The sequence below is a fragment of the Condylura cristata genome, unplaced genomic scaffold (assembly GCF_000260355.1).
Source record: "Condylura cristata isolate star-nosed mole 26May11 unplaced genomic scaffold, ConCri1.0 scaffold00017, whole genome shotgun sequence".
Lineage (NCBI taxonomy): Eukaryota > Metazoa > Chordata > Mammalia > Eulipotyphla > Talpidae > Condylura > Condylura cristata.
The window spans coordinates 40,974,263-40,993,772 of record NW_004567118.1 but is presented as its reverse complement, the minus strand read 5'-3'; the positions used below and the strand labels follow the sequence as shown (position 1 = coordinate 40,993,772).

At 37.8% G+C, this 19,510-nt stretch overlaps 1 protein-coding gene across 1 annotated transcript in view; it reads right to left on the bottom strand.

Moving 5' to 3' along the window:
- LOC101629086 (contactin-associated protein-like 3) overlaps positions 1-19,510 on the bottom strand; it is a 191,916-nt gene that overhangs the window by 161,807 nt on the left and 10,599 nt on the right. The gene's annotated exons all lie outside the window — the stretch shown is intronic.

The window sequence follows — 19,510 nt, the reverse complement described above, 5'->3', positions numbered from 1 at the left end:
TGCCTGTTCTGCTCCCCACTCTGTGTATGGTGAAACCTCTCACCGCCCCTGAGCCTCTGGACTGTACCCCAATTCTGTATGCACAAATAAATAAATCTTCAAAAAAAATAATCTTTCAACAAATGGTGCTGGGACAAATGCATAAACAGAAACATGGATCCAGGCACAGTTCTTTCACTTCACACACAAATTAACTCAAAATTGATCACAGACCTAACATAAAGCACAAAGTTTTTGTGATCTTTCTAGAAAGTAACAAAGGAGAAAATCTAGATTGGCAATGATTTTTTGGATATAATATCTATGAAAGAAAAAAAAAACATAAGCTGGCTTCTTTAAAATTAAAATTAAAATGTTCTGCTCTAGGATATACAATGACAAGAGAAAGAAAGAACAAGTCACAGAAGGAAAGGAAGTATTTGGAAAAAAGACATCTGACAAAGGATGTCATCCAAGATATACAAAGAACTCTTAAAACTCAGCAATGAGAAAACATACAACTGATCCAGAGACCATGCTAGATATCACGTGACGAAAGATAGGCCAATGGGAAATGAGCATGTGAAAGGAGGCTCCATATCATATCACTATAGAAATGCAAATTTTAAAAAAGCTAGATACCACTGTTGGAGGGCCCTGCACCCCTAATTCAGGACAAGAGGCCAGCTGGTGATAAACCAAGGTCTCCCCACCACATAGGAACAACAACATAGACCTAACTGTACCTCGAGGCCCATCACAGGATCTCAGCTGTGACCCAAACTCTGCCTCTGATATCTAGTGCAACTCAGAGCTAGTGGGCTGCTGGGCAGGGAAAGAGTGAAGCATCCATTAGGGAGCTCCTTAGAAAATGAAAGGCATGAAGGCTTTTGCCATATTTTGCTTGGGTGCCACTCTGGACAATTTCCCAGCTGGCTGCCTGCAGCGGGCACATCTCTATAACCTATCACTCCTAACTCAGCCATGGCCACAGAACTTTTTCCCAAGAGGCTAAGTGGCACACAATCAGCAGTTACCCCACACTGTCACCCCAGTGCCCAATTTGCAGCCCCAGCTCCAGGAGCTTCTGAGCACCAACACTCAGTAATTGGACCTAAGCCTTCATGTATAGGTCTTCCCCTACCTTGTCAATAAATTATTCTTTTTCTGTTTCATTGCACCAAAGCCTCCATTCTTGTTTACAGTTATGGCAGTGAGTGCATGGGTCCAGAATTAGTAAGAGAGGTTCTGATCCAGTGTTAGTTTTCAAACCTTTTGCCAGGATAACACCACTACACACTGATTAGAATGGCTAAACTCTACAACACTGACAACCCCAAATGCTGACAAGAATGCCAAGCAGTAGAAACTCTCATTCATTGCTGGTGGGAATGCAAAGTGTTTCAGAAGGTTTGGAACAGTTTGACAGGTTTTTATTAAATTAAACATACTCTTGCCATGTATTCCAGAAATCATGCTTCTTGGTATTTATCCAAAGGAGGTGAAACTAATGATCACATAAAACATACACACAAGTGTTCATAGAAATTATACTCATAACAGACAAAACTGAGAAGCAACCAAGATATTCTTTTTTTTTTAAATTATTACAAAAGTTTATTTTTACATCATTTTGCACATTTTTTTTTTCCAACTCGATTGTAATCCCCGCGGGTTTCCCATCACCAAATCACCCGTGTGCCACCACCCTAGTCCCGTGCATTTCCCTCCCTCCCCCCCCCCCCCCGTTTTTGACCCCATTCCCCACTCCACCCCCACAAAATGTTTCTGGTATATGGTTGTTCATTATTTTTGTTATTTTCTCGCCTGGTCCATTATACTCCTACTATGAGTGAAACCATCCGGTATTTTTCTTTCTCTTTCTGGCTTATCTCACTAAGCATGATCTTTTCCAGCTCCATCCAAGTCGCTGCAAAAGACATGTGTTTCTCTTTTTTACAACCAAGATATTCTTTATTGGAAGAGCAGATAAAGTGGTAGATCCAGATAGTCATCTATAGAAATAAATGTGTTGACAAGCCATAAAAAACATGGGAAAAACTTAAATGCAAATTAGTAAGTGAAAGACTTGAGTATGCATCACTTTAGAAAAACCAAAACGATGGATACAGTAAGAAGATCTGTAGCACCCCCCCACCCCCGGTGGCACAACAGGTTAGGACAGCTTCAGTGCAAGTTCCATCCCTGGCCCTGGAGGTGACCACATAGCGCTGCAGACCTCTCCTGACCTGCCTGCTGCTCCCCTCAGCCGTGCACTTCTTCAATCTGCTTGTTCTGCTCCCCAGTCTCTCGCTGGTGAAGTCTCTCCCCACCCCTGCACCTCTGGCTTGTACCCCAATTCTGTATGAATAAATAAATTAAAAAAAAAATCTGTAGTCAGTGTTTCATGGGAAGACAGAAATTAATAATGGAACACAGTATTTTTATAGCAATGAAACCATTTTTTACAACACAATAAAGGTAACAATGGTTTAGTCTACCCTTGTTGAAATCCACAGAACATTCAAGCCCAATATCTCATGAGTGAACCATAACCTGTGGACTTTGGGTAATTATGATATTTCATTATAGGTTCACTGAGATAACAAACCTATTGTTTCCGTGGGGGATATTTGAGCTAAGGTTTTTTTTTTTTAGATTTATTTATGTATGCACACAGAACTGGGGTACAAACCAGAGGTGCAGGGGAGGTGAAAGTATTCACCAGAGACAGAGTGAGGAGCACAGCAGGCTGATACACCAAGTACACTGCTGATAGGGAGCAGTGGGCAAGTCAGGAGAGGTCTGCTGCACCATGTGGATCACTTCTGGGTGGGGGATTGAACTGGCACTGAAGCAGCTAGGCTAGCTGGCAGTACTACGTTCTTACCCGTTGTGCCACCAGGGAGGGCCCTTGAGCTATTCTTCTATGGAGACAGTGATATATGAGAAGTCTGAATTTTCATCTCAGTTTTACTGCAAACCTAAAACTGCTCTTAAAAAACTCTATTAAAAGAAAAAAAGTTATCTTTGTCAATGACCCTGAGAATTCATTTAAAAATAAAGATAATGACTTAAATAAACAGGTGGGTCAGGAGAGGTCTGCCACACCATGTGGATCACATCTCTGGCTGGGGAGTGAACTTGTGCTTGTTTCTGGGAATAGCTTTATAGTGCTGTACTTTAACCCACTGTGCCAACAGGGAGGACACTCTTTTTTCCATTTGTAAGCCGAGAAGCCTGTCTGTGAAACTTAGCTCTTTACGTTGGGCAGGTAACTGAGTCAAGTCTATTCCTTCATTTTTTTTTTTTTTTAAGATTTATTTATTTATGTGTACAGAGCTGGGATACAGGCCAGAGGTTTAAGGGTGGTGAGAGGATTCACCAGAGACAGAGTGGGGAGCAGAACAGGCAGACTGATGAAGTACACTGCTGAGGGGAGCAGGAGGCGGGTCAAGAGAGGTCTGCCTTGCCATGTGGGTCACCTCCAAGGTGGGGATCGAACTCACACTGAGTGGTTTTAGCTTCTTAGTGCTGTGCTTTAACCCGCTGTGCCACCAGGGAGGGTCCTATTCCTACATTTTTAAAATCCTTCAAGAGTGTATGAATCTGTAAAGCTCAGAGGAATCAAAACTCTAGAGGGAGACCTATGCCCATTTTCTCAGGTTTCTCTGCTTCAATGCCCTAAGGAAAAAAAAAAAAAAAAAAGACTCACTAGGCACTTTCGATAATCCAAATTATCCCCCCACGGTCACTGAAAACTTATATTCAGCAACAGAAATACATTCTCAATGATGGGGATGATTCTAAAATTACAACTTTTGCCATTATAATGAATCATCCTGTTTCTCTTACAAGATCAGCATGTTTTTGTAGAGAACTACTATTTATCTTTATTCCCTCAACTTCCATGGCAGTTCCTGCAACATGGTAAGTATGTGATAAATGTTTACTGAGTTAAATGACTACAGTTCCTTGTACGACTTTCTTTAATCGCCATGTCTGCTATATATCAACCCAGATATAAACTGAGCTTAAACCACTAGAACAGCCACATTAAGCATGCAGTCTTAATTTCCATGCCGGGTATGTGATAGTCAGGGGCAGGATGGATGGATTAATGGATAAATGATGACAGAAAGATGGTAGGTAGATACAGATAGATATGCAAGGAAGGAAGGACAGATATATGGATTCACAAACACCTATGAATATACACATACACATAGGTCATTAACGTACCTACTAGGTACATAGACAAATATAAAAAAAGGGTTTCCATTAATAGAAAGGCATTGTCCATGAATCATTCATTTCAGAAGACATTCTTGTTCCTGCTTAAATATGGCAATAAAATTCAACAATCTACCATATTCAGACATATTTTTCAGGATATGTCTGAAAAATTACAGATTGAAAGAGCAGGATATTTCTGCATGAGAAAAAAGTAGCATCTCTAGATTTGTCACTGAATGCACTGAAACTCAGGAGAGACATAGGCATAGCAGTTTTTCAGTCATCAGAGACTCAAGAGACCTTTATACATAGATTAAGTTGTGTGGTTTCCCAGTAGAAGAGTGAGAATGAATGCAGGTGTTCTGGCTTAAGCTGAAATCATGCAAAGGGATGCCTTGATTGATGTAAATTTGACACTGACCTCACTTGTGTACTTATAAAGGTCAGCATGCAACAATAGGGCTTATTAACAAAAGGGAAATTGGGAAAAAGAAAAGAATTTTTAAGGCCACAAGTGGCTGGCTGGCTAACACCGGTTAGTGTCAGCAGTGTCCAGCAGTGCAAATCTAAGCTGCTCGTGAAAGATGGCTCCCTTTAACAAGAGCCTGGAGCTGGTGGCACACCAGTAAGTGGTGAAGCAGGACGCAACACCGCAGTAGCCAAACAGAAACCCAAAGGTCAGGCTGGGCAGCACCAGGCACAATCGCACCAGGGCATGGTGAAAAATGAGCTGGATTTAGGGACAGCAGTCAAGGGGTTGTGACAAAGGGTCAGGAGAGGTACACAGCTCTTAGAGATGTTGGGAACAGGCCAAGAGCAGACAGTACTTTCAGTGGTGGTACTTGAGGACTAAGTACCAGTGTACAGCTGCTTCACAGATGCCAGGCATAGGCCAGCTGTGCCAGTCAGCAGGCATGTGGAAGCAGAGTCAGGGGCATGGGCAGTGGTCAGGTGGCTGTTCCAATCAGAGATCAGATCAGATCAGGTCTTACAATGACTCAATGAAGATCTTGAAGATCTTGATGAATCTGTAGGTCTAGAGAAATGAATGTTGGCAGTGTTTCCCGAAAAGTGAATGAAACCAGCACTGCACTGACTTTTATTTCCTTCCGGGTGCCCACATCTCAAACCGGATTGGTTTGTTCTCAAAATTGCTGCCATTCCCAAGACTTGATTGGATTGACATCTGTGAGCTCAAACTTGATCATCCAAAACTTGAAGGGTGCAAGTCCAACCTTGAATCTAATAACCATGCAGGAAACCCACTTGCACTGAATGTAGGCAGAGCGCTCTCTCTCTCCTCTCTCTCTCTCTCTCTCTCTCTCTCTCTCTCTCTCTCTCTCTCTCTCTCTCTCTCTCTCTCTCTCTCAGCTCCAGGAGAGCTAAAATTTCAACTAAAAATGACACTACCGTTACAATCCAGCAATTCCACTCCTAGGTATCTACCCACAGGACACAAAAACATTAATTCAAAAGGATACTTGCATCCCTATGTTTACTGCAGTAGTACTTACAATAGGTAAACCCTGGAAACAACCCAAATGCCCAAAACTAGGTGTCTGGATCAAGAAGATGTGATACACACACACACATACACACACACACAAGGGATTATGCTCAAATGAAATGAGTCAGAGAAAAATATCAAATAGTTTCACTTATAGTAGGAATTTAAGAGAACCAAATAAGACAAGATGGGGGGGGGTGTATGGAAAGTGTATTGCTATTATAATACAAAAACAGACAATTACAAACCAGAGAGATCCTTTAGGGGAGCTGGATCAGAAGGAGGGAGGAATGTGTGTGTGGGTGCGGGTGGGGTATAGTGATGATAGGTGTGGGTGGGGGGAAGTGAATATTTTTGTAAAATGAACAATGGAAATAGATATATTTTTTAAAAATACCAAAAACCAACTCTCCAAAGTTTATTAACTAGAAAAATGCTTTGATTGCATATAAATCTGAAATATTCATTTCAAGGAATAAATTCTAATGTTTTACAAACTGTATTCAAATGTTAACATTGTCACAGGCCAAGTAAGCATGCCATTTAAAAATATATATTGATATATTATTCAACTGAATTGCCAAAATATGTAATTGCCCTAATCTCATAAACCTAACAATGCTTCCTGAGTGAATAATTTATTTTGTAATTTCAGAAAAAGAATTTATCCAGCTATCCAGAATTTCTCCACTGAAAACTAGGCAATTTTTTTTAAAATGTCCTATCACAAGATCAGAAAACCACAAAAAATTGCTACACAAATGTTTTCTTTATTTATTTTTGACTATTACTACTTTCTTTCTCTTTTTTACATCATTCTTCATTTTGTTTTTTCATCTCGGTTGTAATCCCCATGGACTTCCTATCATCAATTCACCCATGTGCCATTACCACAATCCAGTACACTCTTCCCACCCCACCCCAGTTTTGATCCTATTCCCTTCTCCATCCCCATAAAATGGTTTATAGTTTTTCATTTTTTCTTTATTCCAATTGCTTTTTTTCCCCTGGCCCTTTAAACTCCTGTTATGAATGAAACCACTGGTATTTTTCATTTTCTTTCTGGCTTATTTCTCAAAGCGTGATCCCTTCCAGCTCCATGTTGCTGCAAAAGGCATGAGTTTATCTTTTTTGAGTGCTGAGTAATATTCCATTGTGTACATATGCCACATCTTCTTGATCCAGCCATCTAATTTTAGTCATTTGGGTTGATTCCACATCTTTCCTCTTGTAAATAGAGCAGTAATAAACATAGGGGTTCAGGTGTCCTTTGAATTAAATGTTTTTGTGTCCAGAGGGTTGATAGGGGGAGTGGGAAGCTCCATTTTTAGTAGTTTTAGTAACTGCCAAACAGCTTTTCATAGTTACTGGACCAGTTTGCATTCCCACCAGCTATGTAGGAGAGTTCTTTTCTCACTATATCTTCACCAACATTTGTGTTGCTAGTTGATTTAAGATGTGCCATTCTGACTGGTGTGAAGTGGTATCTCATTGTGGTTTTAATTTGCATTTCCCTTACTACAAGTGAGGTTGAACATTTTTTCATATGCCTGTTAGCTCTCTGCATTTTCTCTTTGGGAGAAGTGTCTCTTTAGCTCTCCTGCCCATTTTTTGATGGGGTTGTTCACTTTATTTTTGTTGAGTTTCATCAGATCTTTGTATATCTTTGTGATCAGTCCTTTGTCATTAGATTGGCTACACAAATGTTTAAACACCTATCATGGACATAAAATGACATAAATAAATATAAAGGACCAATGGTTTTTATTCGGAAGCAAAGTTTCTTCTAAAAGTTTTTGTAATTTTAAAACCTTACCAAATTTAACAAAATCTCCAATAACTATACTGTCATATTGGAACCATAAATATAACAACTTGAATTTTTAAGTAAAGACTTAGTTTACATGAGAATTTTCTACACCATCATAGAAACAATATCTGGTTATGTGGGCATTTTCTTTGGAAAGAACTGAAAATAATATAAACAAAACAACATATCCCAAAGTTAAGGCTTTGCTGTTTAATACTATAATAAGAAACCAGTACACATGCCATAGCAAGCAATTAATATTTGGTGCTTTAAATATTCAACTAGGAAGGTCAAAAAGCTTTTTTGACTACTATTAAAATCCATGTACACAATTTGCTTTACAAATTGGATGTACTTCCCTTTTGTTTCTCATCAGTCCCCCTCTTCTTTCCTTCTTTTCTCTGAGGTTCAACAAGGAACAGCTCTGGGAAAGGCCCACAGTTAGTGGTGGCAAGTATAATAAATACATTCTAAACACCACCCTCATAAACAGCAGGTTTCCCATTTTGTTGCAGCAGAAAAAAATAAAATGGGCAGCAATTTCTTTCTGGAGTTCCAAGTGTATAGGGGAAAAGGGAAGATTTTATAGTAAGGGGTTTGTATTCAGATGATAATGAAAATTTTAACACAATTAACTCATCGGGAAATAGCTTCTGGTTTAATACACTGAGATACTATTATAGCATTGCTACTTAATGTAATGTTTACCTAAAAATTATTTAAATTTAAATAGTAGCAGTTCACTGAAAACTTGGGTCTCTCCCAAAACAATTTCCCTAAAACAATCATTTTGCTTAATTGTTCATGTTTATTCAAAAGTGCAGGCCACTGTTGCTACAGAGTAGTAAGCCCAGTTTCTGTATCCAAGTGAGAGAGAGAATTAAATGCAAAATTAGATTACAAGTGAACATAGCTCTGCCTGCTGAAATATTTCATTAGATACACTTATAAAGATGAACTATCCAGAATTACTTTCAGGGGGTACAAAAAAAATCTCTTAACAAAATTTACATGAAAATGTTTTTGTCTTCCACTAACCTTCTAGTTTATGCTATTCTACAACACTAATGTCAAAAAGGAGGTGAGATCTTTTAATTCAGCAATAGAGAAGAAAACTTCACAGGCCCTTCCTAGCAGTACTAGGAAGCTAGCCACAGCTGCTTCCTGGAGGTGACCCACATGGCACAGCAGACCTCTTCAGACCCTCCCACTGCTCTCCTCAGCAGTGTATTTCAGTCAATCTGCCTGTTCTACTGCCCACTCTGTCTCTGGTGAGTCCTCCTTTCATCCCCACATCTCTGACCTGCACCCAGTTATATGCATAAGTAAATAAATCTTTAAAAAAGAAAAAGAAAATTTCACAAAATGTACTGAGTTATAGCACAGAGGGATAGTGCTCTTTCTTTCATAAACCTAACATAGTATTTACACCATATAAAGAAGACCTTTAAATTTGGTGAATCCTCTCTCACACACACCTCCACTGCACCTTTGGCTTACACCCCATTTCTTGTATGCATAAATATATAAAAATAAATCTTTAAACAAATAAAAACCGCTAATCTGGCAAATCTGCTAATTTCAAAAGATCTCCAATTTTTATAGAAAAGTATATGGTAAATCCAATATTTTATTCTTTAAAAATATGAAGAATAACTGGGCCCTCCCTGGTGGCAAAACAGGTTAAAGCACAGCACTATGAAGCTGCCACGGCTACCGCAACATGAGTTTGATCCCCGGCCAGGGAGACCTCTCCTGACCTGCCTACTCCCCACAGGAGTGTATTCCAGTAGATCTGCCTGTTCTACTCCCTGGCCCTGTCTCTGGTGAGTCCTCTCACTACCTCTGCACCTCTGGCCTCTTCCTCAGTTCTGTATGCATAAATAAATAAATAAATCTTTAAAAAAATGAGGAATAACTAATTAATCACTAATAGAAAAGTGTTTGCTTCAGTAATTTACTGGCATAATAACTGTTGAAATTTCATCAGTGTGCAAGTAAGATGTTAAGAGCATGAATTAACTCAAATCTGCCCCGGGGTGAGGAGTGGGGCACTCATTATTCATTACAGCTATCACAGGGCAGCTTGCACTGCCATCCATAAGAAAAGTGGGTGTTAAATATTTAGTGTGTGAAAAAAAAATCTACATACATCAGTGATTTAATTCACTGGTTCTAAAGCATAAAGACATTGTAAACCAAAAATACAATGTTAGATGAAAGAAAAATGAGTGAATGCAAAAACATGAAACAGAAAAAAATGACTGTGAAAAGTTTCATGATTTAGACTGAATGCAAAAAATAGCATTCTTATACTGTTTAGCCTTCTATTTTTATTTTATTTTAAAATATTTATTTTTTATTTATTTATGCATACAAAAACTGTGGTTTAAGTCAGAGGTATGGGGTATGAGAGGATTCACCAGAAACAGTGGGGAGGAGATCTTCACTGCTGAGTGAAGCAGTGGGCGAGAAAGGAGAAGTCTGCTGAGCCATGTGGGTCAGCTCCCTAACTGGGGATTTGAATTCATGCAGTGATGGATGGTGAAAGGTTTGATAGCACTGAGACTTTAACCCCTGCACTACCATGGAGGCCTTTGGCCTTTTTATTTATTTTTTTCCAATATGAAAATTCCATATGGTCACAAGGAATGGGATCAATCCACATTCCCACCAACAGTGCAACACTTGTTGCATCTATTTTTATGTGGGCATATCTCACAGGTGGTTAAGTATTGTAACATAGGTCCCCAGGAAAAGGGGAGGTTATAGGTCTCCTGTCCCTAATCCGCCAAAGGAGGGTGGAACTGAGCAGAGAAAAGAATCTGGAGAGGAGACTGAGGAGGAAGGAAGCAGGATGGAGCCAGGAGACCTGAGGGAGGCACATGGAGCAGAGACATGTGAAGAAGCGGCTCATTTCTTAGTTCTGGTTGAAACATGTGGGTGAGAGACCCAAGGGAGGTTGACTATGGCAGTGTTTATCTTGATTTTGATTTTGCTCTTTTCCTCCCAGACTTGTCTGCCCATTTCTGACCCTTTTCTATAGGTCCCTTCCAGAAGGTGCTTTAGGCTTGCGATGGGCTTTCAGACCTTGCTTTGGTCTAATACCTTTTGGGTGGACTTTTACCCACCAGGGGGTGGGTAACTTTGGGTGTTTGATGTAGAGACTATATTCTTTGTCTTTTCTGTATTGTTCTCTTAACTGTATTAAAGTTGCTTTCCACTAGAGGTCTTATATATTTTGTCTTTTTTTTTTTTGAGAATTAAAAAAATATATAGATAGATCTATTGACATTATTGTTCATTTTAAAATGTTTACTCCCATTCTCCCGTCATCATCAGAGCCCCCCACGTTCCTCCCTCCTGATACTTCTTTGTCCCCCTCCCCTGTAGGATCTCTATGGTTTATAACTGTCTGTTTTGTATTGTTTTTATTGTGTTTTATATTGTAATAATAATACATTTTTCCCATCTTACTTGGTTCTCTTAAATTCCTCCTAAAAGTGAAACCATTTGATATTTTTTCTTTTTCCTTCTAACTTATTTCACTGAGTATAATTCCTTCAGCTCCATCCATGTTGCTGAAAATGACATTAGTTTATCTTTTGACTGCTGAGTAGTATTCCTTTGTGTGTGTATGTATGTGTGTGTGTGTGTGTGTGTATACACCACATCTTCTTGATCCAATCACCTAGTTTGGGGAATTTGGGCTGTTTCCAGGATTTACCTATTGTAAGTAGTACTGAGATAAACAGGGAGTGTATGTATCTTTTTGAATTAATGTTTTTGTTTCCTTTGGGTAGATTCCTAAGAGTAGAATTGCTGAGTCATATGATGGCTCCATTTTTAGAGTGGGCAGGTTTTGGGGTTAAGGGCCCCCCCACGACCCTGTAATAGTACTATTTCATTAGGCTTTGATTTTAATTTCCCAAATTTTAAATCATGATGCATATTTTTTCATGCACCTGTTTGCTATCTGAATTTCCTTTTTGGAGAAGTTTATTTAGGTTTTACCCATTTTTGATTGGGCCACTGTTTCCTTCAGTTAAATTATATTAACTCTCTACAGATCTTGGATATTAGATCTGTGTTGGATGTATGATGTATAAACATTTTCACCCATTCAGTAGTGCATCTTTTTATTTTAATAATAGTTCTTTTTCACTGTACGAAAAGCTTTTTAGTTTGTTATATTTCTACTTATTTACTTTTGGTTTTACTTCCCTAATTAGATTTGAGGCCCCAAAAACATCCTTAACACTGAAGTCAAGGAAGGCTTTGCCTATTTTTTTTTTTCTACGTATAGCATGGTTTCTAGCCTTACAATATGTCTTTAGTTCATTTTTTAATTAGTTTTTGTGTATGGTATGAGATAGTGGTCTTGTTTCTTTTCATTTTTCTGTTTCTTGTGCATGTGATTGTCCAGTTTTCCCAACATGACTTGTTGAAGAGATGTTCCTTTCTCTATTGTGCACTCTTGACTCTTCTGTCACAGATTAACTCACCATGTAAGTGTGGAACATTTCTTCTTGGCACTCAGTTCTATTGGTCTGTTATATTTATCATAATTCTATACTGTTTGATACAATACCTTTGTAGCATAGTTTGAAATTGAGTGACTGAAACTACCAATCCTCTTATTTTGATAAGATTGCTTTGGCTATTCAATATCATTTATGATTCCATATAAATTTCAATTTTTTTTGTTTTGAAGAATTCATCTGCTAGGGATAGTACCACTATTAAAATATTAATTCTTCCATTCAGAGCAAGTAGTGTTTTTCTAATTCCTTGTCTATTCCTCTATTTCTTTTAAGAACATTTTGTAGTTTTGTCAAATAAGCTTCTCACTTCCTTTATTAGGTTTACTAATAGGTATTTAATATTTTTGTTGGGACTGCAAATAGGATTGTCTTCTTGATTTCTTTTTTTCAATATTGTTATTTGTATATGGGAACACAACAATTTTTGTATATTGATTTTGTAACCTACCATTTTATGAACTGATCTGTTGATTCTAATAGTTTTTTAGTAAACTCTTTAAGGTTTTCTATGTTCTTATATGTATTAACATGCCATATGCAAATAGTGATAGTTTTTCTTTTTTCCAATTTGAATTTTCACAATTCCTTATTCATGACCACTTTCTCTAACTAGGATTTCTAATACTCCATTGAATTGTAGTGGTAAAAGAGAACATCCTTTCCTTATACTTGAACTTAGAGGAAAAGCTTTGCTTTTTCACCATTGAGCTGTGGATTTGACAGAGAGGATCACAGTTATGTTAAGGCACGATCCTTCTATCCATTTTATTAAGAATTTTTATCATAAATGGATGCTGAATCTCGTTGAATGCTATCTCTGTATCTGTTGATATGATTACATGATTTTTTCTTTCCTTTTGTTGATATGATTAATTTGCATATGTTGAACCAGACTTGCATTCTTGAGATAAATCTCACTTGACATGATAGATGATATTTTTAATATACTGTTGAATTCAGTTTGCAAAGTTTTTGCTTGTTTCCTAGTTGCAATCAGTCTGGCCCATTTGAATTAGATACTGTTTCCATTATCAACTAGGCAGTATGAATCACCATTATCAACTAGGCAGTATGAATCATGCTTCTAGAGTATTCCAATTACATATTCCTCCTAAGCACCTCTGTCTCAGATCCTGAATGAGCCTGGCTCAGAACACACCTAATTAGATCTTACTGAATAACACATGCCTGAGTGACTCCTGGTTCATCTTCATTGGTTTTGGGTGACTGCCCTGACACCTGATCTTTTCCAGTTCTCTTTCAGTGGCTCCAAGAAGTTTTTGAACATAAGCCATGTTTCTTATCAAACCTTGGTGCAAGGAATTATGTCATGTGTTTTGCTACTGAATAAAAATGAAACATGAAAAATCAGCCAATGGATCTTTCCATGCATAAATGGGTTGACATTAAAAATTTAGGGATACTCACAGAGAAGTTCATCTTGATTAGACTATTGACAAAATGATTACAAAATACACATATATTGTGATTCTCCATATTTCCATCTACTTTCAAATAACATACAGCAGTTTCTTGAGTAACATCATTTCTTTCAACATTGATGAGGACAAAAAAAAAAAAAAATCCCAGCAATGTTAAAAAGGAACAGTTTTATTTCAAGATGTGTTTTCACTATATAACATTTCACTTGAAATTGAAGTTCCCAAGAAACTAATATATTAAGTTTGGAATTACTGTATTTTAAATAATTCCTTCACTTACTTGGTAAATACTTACTAAGTGCCATCAAAAGAGCATTGTAGTGGTAAGAAAACATGATTTTATTTTCAAGAAGTTTAAGATCAAATACAGGAGGCAGATAAATAGCTAATTATCTGTGACATGAAACGATAAAGCCTGAAAGTTAATACTTTTCAGAAAAGATGCTACACTGGATGGATCAGCTTGGGAATGGGAAAATGGAAGCAGAGTAAAGACACTGAGATGACTACGTCCAAGCTCGCACTTGAATATATAAAAACAGACTATATACTTAACATGCTATGAGTTTCAACACAAATGAGAACACCCTGGACTCATGGGAGGATAACTGAGGGAGAATCGGTGATTGGAGAGTTCCAGTAAGGGAACTCCTATCAGGAAGCACCACAGACAGGATAAGCGGAACCCTGCAACTCTGATAGGGGAGTATCCAGGCTCTAGTGTCGCAGACAGAGGCTTCCTGCTCATTGGACTCGGTGAGTGGAATCCAAGCTGTGGGAGAAGATTGCACAAGAGGGCACATAGAACCCGGCGGGTGGGGAGGAAAATCTGGTGATCTGGTACTGGGGCAGCTGTGAGGCTTGCAAAAGTTTTACCACCCTCACAGCATAGGCCTGGAGGCTTGTTCCTGGCATTAGTCACTAAGGAGTGGCCAGTAAGTTCACAAAGTCCCTAAGATAAAAGGGGGTGGGGGAGACAGTTGACTGAATAAAAAACAAGCCCATTAACACTCCCCCAAGTGGAAGGGAAAGACTGCCCAGGGAGAGATGGCTCTGAATGGACACAAAGAGCCCTGGAGGCCTTGAGGGAGGACTGACAGCCTCACAACTGGGGGGCGTGCAGAATTAGGACTCAAAGTGTTACAACAACAATGGCTGGAAGATGTGTGAGCCAGTAAGGTACTGCCTTGCAAGGGTCACAGTGTTCAGAAAATGAATAAAACCAGTGATTGGCTCAACCACATGCCAATCTGCAAAACTTCTAATGCACCCCAACACCCATGGCTACATCCAAGCATAGAGGGAACCTGAGACATCAAAAGGCTACAAAGATCAACAGGCACCTTCCAGAGATAAGGATTCAATGAGTTACCAGAAGAAGCTGACCACCACAAGAGATGCCTGATTGTCACTGGCAGAGGCGATAGACATTAATTCCACACAGTAGGGGCTGGATAAACAGGAGATATTGAAACAAAACAAGACCCAGAATACCCCCTGCAACTGAAGTGTCTGGAAGTCCCTCTGCCATCCCAGAAAGAACATCCAGAATGAATGCTGGTAAGTAATAGCAACACCATGTCTCAATGAATAGAAAGTATTAGAAAATAAATGACAGGGAAAAGAAGACAAACAAATATTCAAGCAAGTCCACAGGGGGAAAATTTACCACAAAAAAATCAGTCAGCAGAAACCATCAAAGAAATAGAAGAACTGCTCAGCCTACCAGATAGAGAATTCAGAATCGTCATGATAAACAAAAAGAAGATGAGGGGGGAAAAATGAAATGAGGCAAGCTATCAAGGAGTTGAAAAATGCAAACAAGGAAATGAATGAAAGAAATGAAAAAGAAAAAAATGATATGAGACAATCAATCAACAAACTGAAGAAATAAAATGAGACCAAAAAAAAAAAAAAAAAGAATAGAAGAAATGCAGAAGATGAAAAGGCCACCAGAGGAGATAAAGAATGCTGAGAAAAGGAATGAAAAACAGAATAGATGAAAAGGAAGAACGAGCCAGCACCCTCGAAGATGCAGAAATAAAGAGAATTAAAACAGAAAAAGAGAGAAATAAAAAGGAAAAGGAATGAAGAAATACTTCAAGACCTATCTGATACCATTATAGATATCCCAGAAGGTAAAGAGAAAAGCCAAGGAATTGAGAAAATATTCACAGAGATAATAGAAGAGAACTTTCTTAATATGAAGGAGATGAAAGTAGATACCCAAGAAGCAAGAAGAATAACAACTGAAATAATGGCAGAAGAAATACAGCAAGACACATCATAGTATTACTACCAAGAATACAAGACAAGGAAAGATAATGAGAATGACAAGAGGGAAGAAACAAATAACCTATAAAGTGAAACTGATCAGGCTGACATCAGATTTCTCTGAAGAAACACTACAGGCAAGAGGAGAGTAGAGGGACATACTCAACAAACTCCAAAGCATTAAATGCCAACCAAGAATACTCTATCCTGCGAAGCATTCCTTCCTCTATGAAGAAAGCATAAGGACATTTTCAAGCGAACAGAAACTCCACAATTTTGTCATGACTAAACCCCCACTCCAAAAAATACAAGAAGCCCTCAAACCAAATCCAACAGAAGAATGAACAAGAACAGTTCAAAACAAGGAACAAAAAGACAAAAGAACCAAAATGGCAAATGTAGGTGCTAGTATATCAATATTATCTATAAATGCAAATAGCTTAAACACATCAATAAAAAGACACAGGGTTTCAGGATGCATTAAAAAACAGAACCCAATGTTCTGCTGTCTGCAGGAAACACATCTAACTGCAAAAGATAGAAACAGATTGAAAATAAAAGGATGGAAAACATTTCCACAAATGGACCAAAAAAGAAGGCAGGAACTGCTATACTTATATCAGATCAAACAGACTTCAAACTAAAAAAGGTTAAAAGAGACACAGAAGGCCTCTACATTATTATTAAGGGGGCAATTCAACAAGAAGACATACAAGCATTAACATATATGCACCAAATGAAGGAGCACCAAAATATATCAGGAAACTACTGTCATCTATGAAAACTTTTATCAGAGAAAATACATACATAGTAGGAGACTTCAACATGCCACTCTCCACAATGGACAGGTCAACAAGACAAATAATAAGCAAAGACTCTAAAGCTCTGAACAAGGACTTGGACAAAATGGGTCTAACAGACATCTATAGAATACTGCACCCCAAAAAATCTGAGTACACATTTTTCTCAAACACACATGGATCATTCTCTATGACTGACCACATACTGGGTCATAAGATAAATATCAATAGATACACTAAGATTGAAATCATATCAACTATTTTCTCTGACCATGAAAGAATCAAACTAGAAATAACCCACATGAGGAAGACAAGAAACCTACCTACCACGTGGAGACTGACACTCACACTACTGGAGGACCACAGGATCAATGAGGACATCAAAGAAGAAATTAAAAATACCTGGATAAGTACAACAATGACACAAATCTCCAAAACTTATGGGACACATTAGAAGCAGTTATAAGAGGAAAATATATAGCATTGCAGGCTCACATAACGAAACAAGAAATATCTCAAAGAAACAATCTAATGCCCCCTCTTAAAAAACTGGAAAAAGAACAACAAAATAAGCCAAAAGCCAGTAGAAGACAGGAAATAATAAAAGTCAAATCAGAAATAAATAAAATGGATGTTAGAAAAACAGTCCAAAAAGTCAATGAAACCAAAAGTTGGTTCTTCGAAAAAATAAGCAAAATAGACAGGCCTCTAGCCAGGCTCACAAAGAAAAAAACGAGGTAAAGTACAAATAAACAGAATCACAAATGAAAGAGGAGAAATCACAACAGATCCAGCAGAAATCAAAATAATAATCAGAGAATACTATGAGCAACTATATGCAAACAAGCTGGACAATTTAGCAGAGATAGACAAATTCGTACAACTCTTCAACCACCCAAAGCTAGATAAAGAAGAAATAAACAACTAAACAGGCCAATTACAAGCAAGGAAATGGAAGAAGTCATCAAAAACCTCCCCAAAAATAAAAGCGCAGAACCAGATGGATTTACAAATGAATTTTACCAAACATTCAGAAAAGAACTAGTGCCTATTCTACACAGACTCATCCAAAAAAACTGAAAAGAAGGAAAACTACCACATACTTTCTATGAAGCCAACATCACACTAATACCAAAACCTAACAAAGAAAATACACAAAAAAGTAAACTTCAGTCTCCCTAATGAACACTGATGCAAAAATCCTCAACAAAATCTTAGCCAACAGAATCCAACAATCCATTAAAAGAATAATACACCATGACCAACTGGGCTTTATCTCAGGAACACAACGATGGTTCAACATCAGAAAATCAATTAATGTAATCCATCACATCAACCAACAGAAGAATAAAAACCACATAATCATATCAATAGAGGCAGAGAAGGCATTCGACAAAGTTCAACACCCATTTATGTTTAAGGTCCTCAAAATCCTCGGAATAGAAGGGATATATCTCAACATGATAAAATATATGACTAACCCACAGTCAATATTATCCTCAATGGAGAAAAGCTGAAAACCTTTCCCTTGAGTTCAGGAACAATATAAGGGTGTCCACTATCGCCACTGCTCTTCAACATAACATTGGAAGGTCTAGCCAGAGCAATAAAACAGGAAAAAGACATACAAGGAATCCAAATAGGGAAAGAAGAAGTAAAACTGTCCTTATTTGCAGATGATATGTTATATCTACATGGAAAACCCTAAAAACTCCACAGAGAAACTAATCAAAACCATCAACTAGTTTAGCAAAGTAGAAGAATATAAAATCAATACACAAAAATCAGAGGCTTTCCTATACACAAACAACCAATCAGAAGAAACAGAAATAAAAAAAAAAACAAGAACCCCTTTTCAATTAAAACAAAAAGAATCAAATACCTGGGAGTCAACTTAACAAAAGAGGTAAAAGACCTATAAAAAGAAAATTACAAAACATTGTTAAAAGAAATAGAAGTAGACACCATGAAATGGAAAGACAACCCCTGTTCATGGATCAGGAGAATTAACATCATCAAAATGGCCATCCTAACAAAAGTGATACACAAATTTAACGCCATCCCAATGAAAGTCTCGATGACATTTTTCAGAAAAATAGAAAAAAATATTGATGAGATTCATACGGAACAAAAGACCTCAAATAGCCAAGTCTCTCATGACTAATTCATGGAGGCATTACAATCCCAACTTCAAGCTATACTACAAAGCTATAATAATCAAAACTGCATGGTACTGGAACAAGAACAGACATACAGACCAGTGGATTCAAATAGAAAACCCAGATATAAACCCACAGATTTATGGACAGCTAATCTTTGACAAAGGAGCAAAGAAGATACAATGGAACAAAGAAAGTTTGTTCAGCAAATGGTGCTGGGAAAACTGGGAAGCTACATGCAAAAAAATGAAACTAGATCACTACCTTTCACCATACACAAAAACCAACTTAAAGTGGATTAAAGACCTAGACATAAGAACAGAAATCATAGCATACCTGGAAGCAAAGATGCGCCAAACACTACACGACATACACTTGAGCCGCATCTTTAAAGACAGAGCACCCAATGCAATGATAGTGAAGGCAAGGATAAATAGATGGGACTACATCAAGTTAAAGAGCTTCTATAGAGCAAAAGAGACATGACAAAAAACAAGCATTCATCCCACTAAATGGGAAGAAATTTTCTCACACAAAACTACCGATAAAGGATGGATCACAAAGATATACAAAGAACTGATGAAACTCAACAAAAATAAACAACCCCATCAAAAAATGGGCAAAAGAGCAAAAAAGACACTTCTCCAAAGAGGACATGCAGATGGCCAACAAGCATATGAAAATATGTTCAACATCACTTGTAATAAGGGAGATGCAAATTAAAACCACAATGAGATACCACCTCACCCCAGTGAGAAT